The 9,180-nt window shown below is 44.9% G+C and overlaps 1 protein-coding gene across 2 annotated transcripts in view; it reads right to left on the minus strand.

Annotated features, from left to right (window-relative positions):
* GIMAP5 (GTPase, IMAP family member 5) overlaps positions 1 to 538 on the minus strand; it is an 8,752-nt gene extending 8,214 nt beyond the window's left edge. Inside the window, exon 1 of one of the 2 annotated variants that reach the window (XM_077760804.1) lies at positions 338 to 538. The gene's annotated coding sequence lies outside the window, so the exon portion shown is untranslated. Of the gene's footprint in view, positions 1 to 324 lie in introns of both variants that reach the window. The other variant, XM_077760806.1, reaches the window with a different exon arrangement.
* Between the last annotated feature and the right edge of the window lie 8,642 nt (positions 539 to 9,180).

Raw genomic sequence — 9,180 nt, forward strand, 5'->3', positions numbered from 1 at the left:
GAGGTTTCTCCTTTGTGACAGGGAAGGACCAGAGCCGTCCAGCTTTAAGAAAGCCTGTGGGGTTCATGAGGATCATAGGGGCCGGGAAGGAGACAACGGGCCTGCTGTGCCACGACGTGAGACGGGCTGCGAGCGCAGGCGGAGGGGTTCCCAGCCTGTTTCCCAGCCACCCCGAGCCCCCTGTGCCTGTGACGCCGACCATCACCGCCCGGTTCACTGAAGGGAGAACCCACAGGTCCTGCCCCCCGGGGTGAGATGACACCGGAAGTCACCAGCTGGGACTAAACCGTGGCCCTCAGACCCCCAACGACGCTGGGGCCTTACCGGCTCCCCTTACCAGGCGCGGCGCTGCGGGCTCCGTGCTCTAAGGCGGGTTTCAGGGCGGCGGCTGGCGGCCTTGGCGGGAGGGTGGGCCGACGGCTGCTCTCGGGGTGACTCTCGGGCCGGTGGTCTCGGGGTGGCGGCGACGCCGGCGGCAGGCGGCTCTCGGGGGACCGCGGCTCTGGAGACGGCTCTGGGGCGGCTCCCCGGGTGCCTCTCGGGGGCGGGGTCGCAGGGCGGCCAGGGCGCAGCAGGAAGCGGGGCGGGTGCACTTACGGAGGAGCCGCGGAGGAGGCCGTGGGCTCCAGGGCTCGGCCTCAGCGCCAGGCGGCAAAGGGGGATCGGGGAGCGCGGTCCCTGCCCCCCGCAGACGGCGACGGTCCCCTCGGGGTCCGCCGTTTCGCTGCTCCCAGCACCGATGGCACCCAGAACCCCGCTTCTCGAATGCTCCTGCTTCTCAGGGACAGAAAGCCCGGGCTGGTCCACAGAGGGACTGAAAGAACAGCATTCGGACGTGATTTCTAGGGCTTTCCAGACCCCGTGGGTTGGCTGCCCCTTCTCTTCCTCTGAAAAACCAGCCCTGAGGGGGTTGGCCGGGTGTGGAGTTGATGTGTCCATTGATTCCAGGGGCAGGTCTGGGAGGCTATGGCTCTTCTGTTTGTCAGGCGATGGCACATTTCAGGCTAGAGTAATGAATATAAAACAGTTACTTTGCATTTGTTTCTCTGGCCTGAGGAAATTATTGGGGCTACATCAAAAGAAAAAGCTTCTGCACAGCAAAGGAAACACTCAACAAAACTGAAAGACAACCTAGGGAAGGGGAGAAGGTATTTGCAAATGACGTATCTGATAAAGGGCTAGCATCCGAAATATATAAAGAACTTATACAGCTCAACATCAAAACCCAAATAATCCAGTGAAGAAATGGGTGGAAGAAACGAGCAGACATTTCTCCAAAGAAGACATCCAGATGGCCAACAGACACATGAAAAGATGCTCAACATCACTCATCGTCAGGAAAATGCAAATCAAACCCACACTGAGATACCACCTCACAGCTGTCCGAATGGCTAAAGTAAAAAACTCAAGAAGCAGGGCGCCTGGGGGCTCAGTCCACTAAGCACCCGACTTCAGCTCAGGTCATGATCTCACAGTTTGTGAGTTCGAGCCCCACATAGAGCTCTGTGCTGACAGCTCAGAGCCTGGAGCCTGCATCAGATTCTGTGTCTCCCTCTCTCTCTGCCCTTCTCCCTCTGATGCTCTGTCTCTCTCAAAGATAAATAAACATTAAAAAAAAAAAAAACCTCAAGAAGCAACAAGTGTTGGCGAGGTTGTGGAACAAGAGAAAACGCTCGTGCACTTTTGGGGGGAATGCAAACTGGTGCAGGTGTTGTGGAAGACAGTATGGAGATCCCTCAGCACATTAAAAATAGAACTACCCCATGATCCAGTAATTGCACTACTGAGTACCCCAAAATTAAAAAACACTAAACCAAAGGACACATACACCCTTATGTTTATTGCATCATTATTTATGATAACCAAACTATAAAAGCAACCTGTGTGTCCATCAGTAGATGAATGCATAAAGAAGATGAGGTGTATATATACAGTGGAATGTTACTCAGCCCTAAAAAGAACAAAATTTTGCCATTTGCAACATGAATGGCTCTAGAGGGTATAATGCTAAGTGAAAGAAGTCAGCAAGAGAAAGACAAATAACACATGATTTCACTCATATGTGGAATTTAAGAGAGGAAACAAATGAACAGAGGAAAAAAAGAGACAAACCAAGAAACAGACTCAACTATAGAGAGCACCTTGGAGATTTACCAGAGGGGAGGTGGGGGGATGGGTGAAATAGGTGATGGGGATTAAGAGTACACTTACATGATGTGCAGTCAATGATATATGGAATTGCTGAATTGCTATATGTATACCTGAAACTAATACAACTCTGTATATTAACTATACTGGAATTAAACTCAATCAATCAAACAAACAAAAATCAATTATGTTGCAAAACGAGATGCGAGCATGATATGTGTTTTGGCTGAGCCCAGTCTTGTCCTAGAAAATCTCCAGATTCCTTTCTGTTCATATTTGAAGTTAGGCTTAGAGTCACCTAATAATCATTGCCTGAGATTTTGAGGGGAATATAATTTGAAACAATCTCCTGCAAATTCAGAAAACCTGTCCATCAAAATAGAAGAGAAAGAAAACAGTTTTTATCTTGGAACAGGCATTAAACCGGAAGGCGATGTGCATTACAAGCCATCCTCGAAGAGATTGTAAAAACAAGGAAATTGTAGGTTGTCATGTGTGGTCAGGATAAACTGTAACTATTCCTCAAGTAAGAAGATTTGACCATATTATTTATTAAATACAGTTTGCCCTAAATTCACCTGGTAATTTGGGGGGCCACCTATTAGCTAATTCCTCTGTGAGAGATGGTGAATGGGGTTGATATGCACAAGAGGTGCTAGGAACAGCTCAGTGACAACATAAGAAATTATGAGAGGCCATAGCTTGTGTATTTCTGACACCTACAGCCTCTGCTGCCATTAACCTCGGGGAGATGTGCATGTACACTTTGTTCATCTGCAAGTTTAACCCAGTGAATAGTGAGTTCTGTGTAGGTAGAAGGCAAGAAAGACAGCCATGGGAGGTAAGAGTGAGAAGGATCCCAGAGTTCATCTAGAAGGTTTTCTTTTTCTCCTCTCATTTTAAAGATAAGGAGACTGATGCCCAGAGCAGAGGAATGTCATTCACAAAATCACATGGTTAATTTTAGTATACAGTGTAAAGTACGCATCAAGATTCTTTTTTATTTCAAATTGATGCCCATTTTCCATCACCATGTCTGGAAAGGATGATCCTTTCTCTAATAATTACTTTGTAATATTTTCCAAGAATTTATTGATTATATTTCCATTGGTCTATTTTTGGACTCTATTCTGTCACACTGATTCATATATATGGTAACATTTACTAATACCTTGCAGTTATGATGCGTGTAGATTGATAGCCAATCCTGCAATCAGGGAGTATGAATCCTCCAACTTTTTCTTATTCAAAATGGTTTTTGTTTTTTGTTTTTCTCCACATATAAATTTTAGAAGCATCTTGTGAATATCTACAAAGAAAATTCCACTCAGATTTTGATCAAGACGGTGTTGCTCTATCGATGAAACTGGGGAGAATTGACATCTTAACAATACTGAAGTTTCTTATCCACAAACAAGATCTCTCTCCATTTATTTACGTCTTCTTTGATTTTTCTCACCAACATAGTTTTCAGCATAAAAATCTGAGATTTATCCCAAAGTAGTTCATGGTTTTTAATGCTATTATAATAGTACTGATGATTTAATTCCAATTTCCAATTGTTCATTGCTAGTACACAGAAATATAATCAGTCTTTGCATGTTGATCTTGCATTCTCATACTTTGCTAAGCTAACTCATTAGTTCTAGAATATTTTTTCCCCTCTTTGGGATTTTCTGCATTGATAATCATGTCATCTCTGGTTAAAGACAGCTTTATTAGTTCCCTTCCAATTTTTATGACTGATTTCTTTTCCTTGCCTCAGTTCACTGGCTGGATGTCCAGTATGATGATGAACTAGAATGATAAGGATGGACATACTGGCCTTTTCTTGACCTTAACAGGAAAGTATCCAGTCTTACACTTTCTGTATTCTTACTGATTTTCGGTGTATGTGTTTTACCAAATACTAAGAAAGGGGGTTAAATTTCCAAGTATACTTTCGTATTTGTCTATCCTTTTGATTTATATAGCCTTTGCTTCATGTATTTTGAAGAAGTTTTAGGTGCACGCATTTTTAGGAATGTTATATCTTCTTGGTAAATGAACATATTTATCCTTCTGTAATGTCTGTCTATCTTTAATAGTATTCCTTGTTTGAAGCCTGCCTTTCTATTGACACAGTGATTCAGCTTTCTTTTCATTAGTGTTTTCATGGTATTTCTTTCACCATATTTTTGCTTTTCACCGACCTATATTGCTGTGGTAGACAGAATTCTAAGATGGGCCCTGAGATGCCTCTGCTAGTGATGCACAAGCCCTAGACTATCCCCTCCCCTTGAGCATGGGGAGACCTGTGGATAGGATGGATGTCACTTTACATGGCAAAGGTGAAGGCACTCTGCCATGTGATTAAGGTCCTTAATCTGTTGGCTTTGGGTTGGTCAAAAGGGGGATTACAGGGGTGCCTCGGTGGCTCAGTCTGTTAAACGTCTGACTCTTGGTTTCAGCTCAGGTCATGATCACACGATTTCATGAGTTGGAGCCTCCCATCAAGCTCAGAGCTGACAGTGCACAGCCTGCTAGGGATTCATTCTCTCTCTCTCTCTTTCTGCCCTCCCCCACTCACACTGTCTCTGTCTCTCTCAAAATACATAAGTAAACTTTAGAAAAAAAGGAGAGGTGGGATTATACCAAGTAGGCCTGACCTAATCAAAAAGATTTAAAAGCAAGAAATTCTCCTGCTGGAGACAATATCCATATTCAACATCCAAATTGGGAACTGTCCATCAAGGAGAGCAGCCAGGACGACCCTCTGGGAACAACTCAAGCAACTCAATGCTGCCAACAACTTGAATGAATTTGGAAAAAGACCCTGAACTCCAGATAAGACCACTGAGTGGCTGACTCCACAACTGAAGCTTTGAGCAACTCTGAACACAGGACCCAGTTGGGTCTTGCCTGGACTCCAGACGCACTGAGACCGAGCCGATGAGTGTATGTTGTTTCAGGTTGCTAAGTTGGAGGTCATTTGTTAGGCACCGGTAGAAAACTAATACACTTGTCATATTTCTAGTGAGTTTCTTTTAAACAGCATGTGGTTGGCCTTGCTTTTTAATCCAATCGTATAGTCCAGGCTTTTTATTCCAGGGTGTTTAGACCATTTATCACAGTCTATATCGAAGTAATATTAGACCATGTCACATGTCGTTTAAGGAACTTACACTAGTGTACTTACCATTTCTCCCTCCCAGGTGTTGTCATATGCCTGACTTTCACATATGTTGTAGATTCCTCAATACACTATTACTATATAGATATAGATCAAAATTTCCACATCTGCACTTTGTAACTGGCATCTAATCATATCCTACCTCACATTTCCACTCGCTCCCAGCTCTATACACACAATAATGTGCAATATTCATTATTGTGAATAATACATGTAGAGTATGAAATATATCTGTTTACGAACATGAAATTTTTTATTTATGAGTATTTATTATTACGAAAAGTTTCCTCTTGGATTTGCTGTTTCTGTATCACAGTTTTATGGAATTTAACTTACAAAATGATTTCATCATATTTCATCATACACGACAACTATAAAGATGAATGTTAATATAAACATCTCAATAAGAAATGGAACCCCTTGGGCCCCACCTCTTGGAGCAAGTGCATAGGGGATGGCTTAGAGACAGAAGTCCCGGACCACATGCCACACCCTGCTCTCTCCAATACTTCTTTTTTCAAAAAAATTTTTCTTTAATGTTTTATTTATTTCTGAGAGACAGAGAGAGAGGCAGAGTGAGCAGGGAAGGGTCAGAGAGAGAGGGAGACACAGAATTGGAAGCAGGCTCCAGGCTCTTGGGCTGTCAGCACAGAGCCCGACGTGGGGCTTGAACCCACGAACTGTGACATCATGACCAGAGCCAAAGCCGGACACTTAACCAACTGAGCCACCCAGGTCCTCCCTCTCCAACACTCCTTCTAACACACCCTTGTGATGTCCCAAGTAGAGCTTTTTACCTGTGGATGTCGAAGCCTTCCCTTGATTCAGGCACACATTTCCATATGAGAATTTAAAAACCATAATACTTATATTAGAAGTCCCATTTCTACATGCAAACAAGACAGAAACAAATAATAGGAAATGACAACAATTGCAGGGCATGTGTGGACACGTGTGCATGAGACAACGTGAAATGAAAGAATACGGGTTAAAGTCAGCCCTGCAGTGCATGCTCCTGCACACACAGCCCTTGAGGCTGAGCTGGGGACACCTGCCGTGCCCCCTGCCCAGCCCCTCCCTGCAGCCCTGCAGGTTCCCGAGTTGCCAGGTCACCGAAGGGATCCCCCATCTCTCAGAGCCCCCATGTCAGCCCTCCTGGGCTGCTGAGGACACTAAAGATGGAGATTAATAACGGAATTTTGCCCAGCTGTGCTTCACAGAGTGTAGCTCACTGCAGGGGCCACTGGGGCCTTCAGGCCTCCTGACCACAGCTCACCGTAACCCCGAAGTCCAACCTGCCACCCCCACTCGGCCACCCCAAGAACTCCTGACATCTAAGCACAGGTGCGCGGGCCCTTCTAATCCACATAGAGCTGGGACGGCCCTAGCGGTCCCCCAACAGTCACCTTCTCCACATGTAACTGGCTGCCCCAATACCACCCTCCTTCCAGCCCCTGAACCCGGGCCAGGTGAGTAGATGCCTCCTGTTGCATCCACACCGCCGGACTTGAGCACGGCTGATTTGAAGAAAGAACCTAGTCCCTGAAAGTGTTCAGTCACATTCTGACATAGCAATAAGGAAACCCTATCGGTTGGTTACACAGCCTAAGGATGGCATCTGATTTTCTGATGTGGCGTTCAAGCACTTTCATGGGCTGTCCTACCCCCATTAAAGTCCATGGTGCCACCATAGCAGGCGAATTTCAGGGGGTCTGAGGCTGTCCACCAGGGCACCCGTGGCTCCCTCTCTTCTCCATTGTGTGAAAGAACCTCTGGGGTTTTTGTTTGTTTCTGCAAAAACTCCATTTGATAACTACATTGAAGACATTCCTCAAATTTCTACTTCACTTTGAAAAGACATGAGCCATAATAAGTGCTAGAAACTTGGAAACTGTGTTATTTTCAGCAGAGTTACATTTATCTTTTGGCAGTAAGTTATTGTAAAGTAAATAAACCGATGTATCAGAAGTAAACATTAATGTGTATGACCCTGATATCACTTTCACTGCTGATAATAAAGCATCCAAGGGTCACGAAGGGACAGATCTCGCCAGGTATAAGAACTAGAACAGTATCAGGGAGGATCAGCGTCTGCTTTGCTCTGAGTGTTTGTGTCTCCCCAACATGTTTTAAACTTCATGCCTAAGAGGATGGTTTTAGGAAGTGGGGCCATGGGGAGCTGGATCAGTCAAGAGGGTAGATCCCTTATAACTGAGGATTGTGTCCTTATAAAAGAGGCCCCAGAAAGCGGGCTCATCCCTTCCACCCTGTGAGGACACAGCCAGAAGCCAGCAGTCTGCAACTCAGACAGGTCTCTGACCAGACCCTGACTGAAATGGCATCTCCATCTTGGACTCCAACTTCCATCTTGGAATCATGGGGAAAATTCTTCTGCTGCTTATAAGGGGCCCAGTCTGTGGTGTGTTGTTGTTTTAAATAGCAACGCAGACTAAGACACTGTCTACATTTTGATAAATGCTCAAAATAAAAATGTTTGTTTCCCTTTGCCATGAATCCACTTTCTACTAAACACTACCAGTCATTCCACTATTTTTTTCAAGAAAGGAAAAATGCATCGAAACTACTAAAACGAGCTAAGGACGTTTGTAGGTTAGACACATGTAAGTGAAAAACTGTCCAAATATTCAAAAGTGACACCAAACGCTTAAGAGTAAACTTGAGCCTCTGCAAAGTTGATAGTGTTCGACGCTTCGTATGTCATTAAGACTCTGCGTCTCAAAGTCCAGGTTTCTTTTGAAAGTGGTTTTAAATTCCCTCAGGGCAATGTACTCAACCCTTATCCTTCTGGGTTCCCCGCGTTTTGAAGGGCAGCGTCCTCGATTAGGGGCTGGGGCCCCCACAGGGTGAGCAGCAGGATAATTAACAGCGCGCCCCCCAGCAGCAGGAGAGCCTGAAGCCACANTGCAGGTGACCGTGCTGTGTCCCAGGGGCGCCACATAAGGACAAGCAAAGGGGGGGTGTTGATTGATAACTTGCCTCTGACCAGTTAGATGACAGGTTTGCCTTCTGTGGTAACTCCCTGCTGGCTCCCTAACGCCCTTGGTAAAGTTCATCCCAGAGGCCTCAGGTGAGTAGTGATCTTGTGTGTAAAAATCAGCAAACTCCCATAACTTCTCTGAACATTTCTCTCATGACACAGCTGAACTGAAGAAACAGCCAGAAAATTCAGTGCAAAGAACAAGAAATTAGCTAAAACAAGAAGTCTTTGTCAACAATGGAAATGACCTAATGTGCTCTAGGAAATCCACTAAACTCCTGGCCCTTTGGGACTTCGCAGAGGGTTTGGGATGGGATTTGAAACTTTCTTCCAGAGTTTCTGAGAGCTGAAATCTGGGGTTACAAAGGCGTGTAGTCTTTGACAGATGTAGAACATGAAGACACCCATCATGTTAAATGGAGTTGGAGATTATTTAGTCCAGTGCTTCTTGAACCTGCTATCTTTTGGAAGTATCTACGGAGTGTTTAAAATACATATTTGATGTTTTGAATCACAGATCTGTACTTTATTAAAAGTGGGGTGCCTGGGTGGCTCAGTCTATTAAGTGTCTGACTCTTAATTTTGGTTCAGCTCATGATCGTGGGCTTGAGCCCCTCATTGGGCTCTGTGCTGACAGCGCAGAGCCTGCTTGGAATTCTCTTTCTCTTTCTTTCTGTGGGTCTCCCCTGATCACACAGTCTCTGCCTTTCTCAAATATAAATAAATAGTTAAACTCAAAAAAAGTCTCACCCCTCCACCTGAGTGATACTTTTTTATTAAAATTTTTAAAATATTTATTTATTTTTGAAAGACAGAGAGAGCATGATCAGGGAAGGGGCAGAGAGAGAGGGAGACACAGAAT

This window comes from Crocuta crocuta, unplaced genomic scaffold (genome assembly GCF_008692635.1).
Source record: "Crocuta crocuta isolate KB4526 unplaced genomic scaffold, BGI_CrCroc_1.0 scaffold3722, whole genome shotgun sequence".
In the NCBI taxonomy this organism is placed as follows: domain Eukaryota; kingdom Metazoa; phylum Chordata; class Mammalia; order Carnivora; family Hyaenidae; genus Crocuta; species Crocuta crocuta.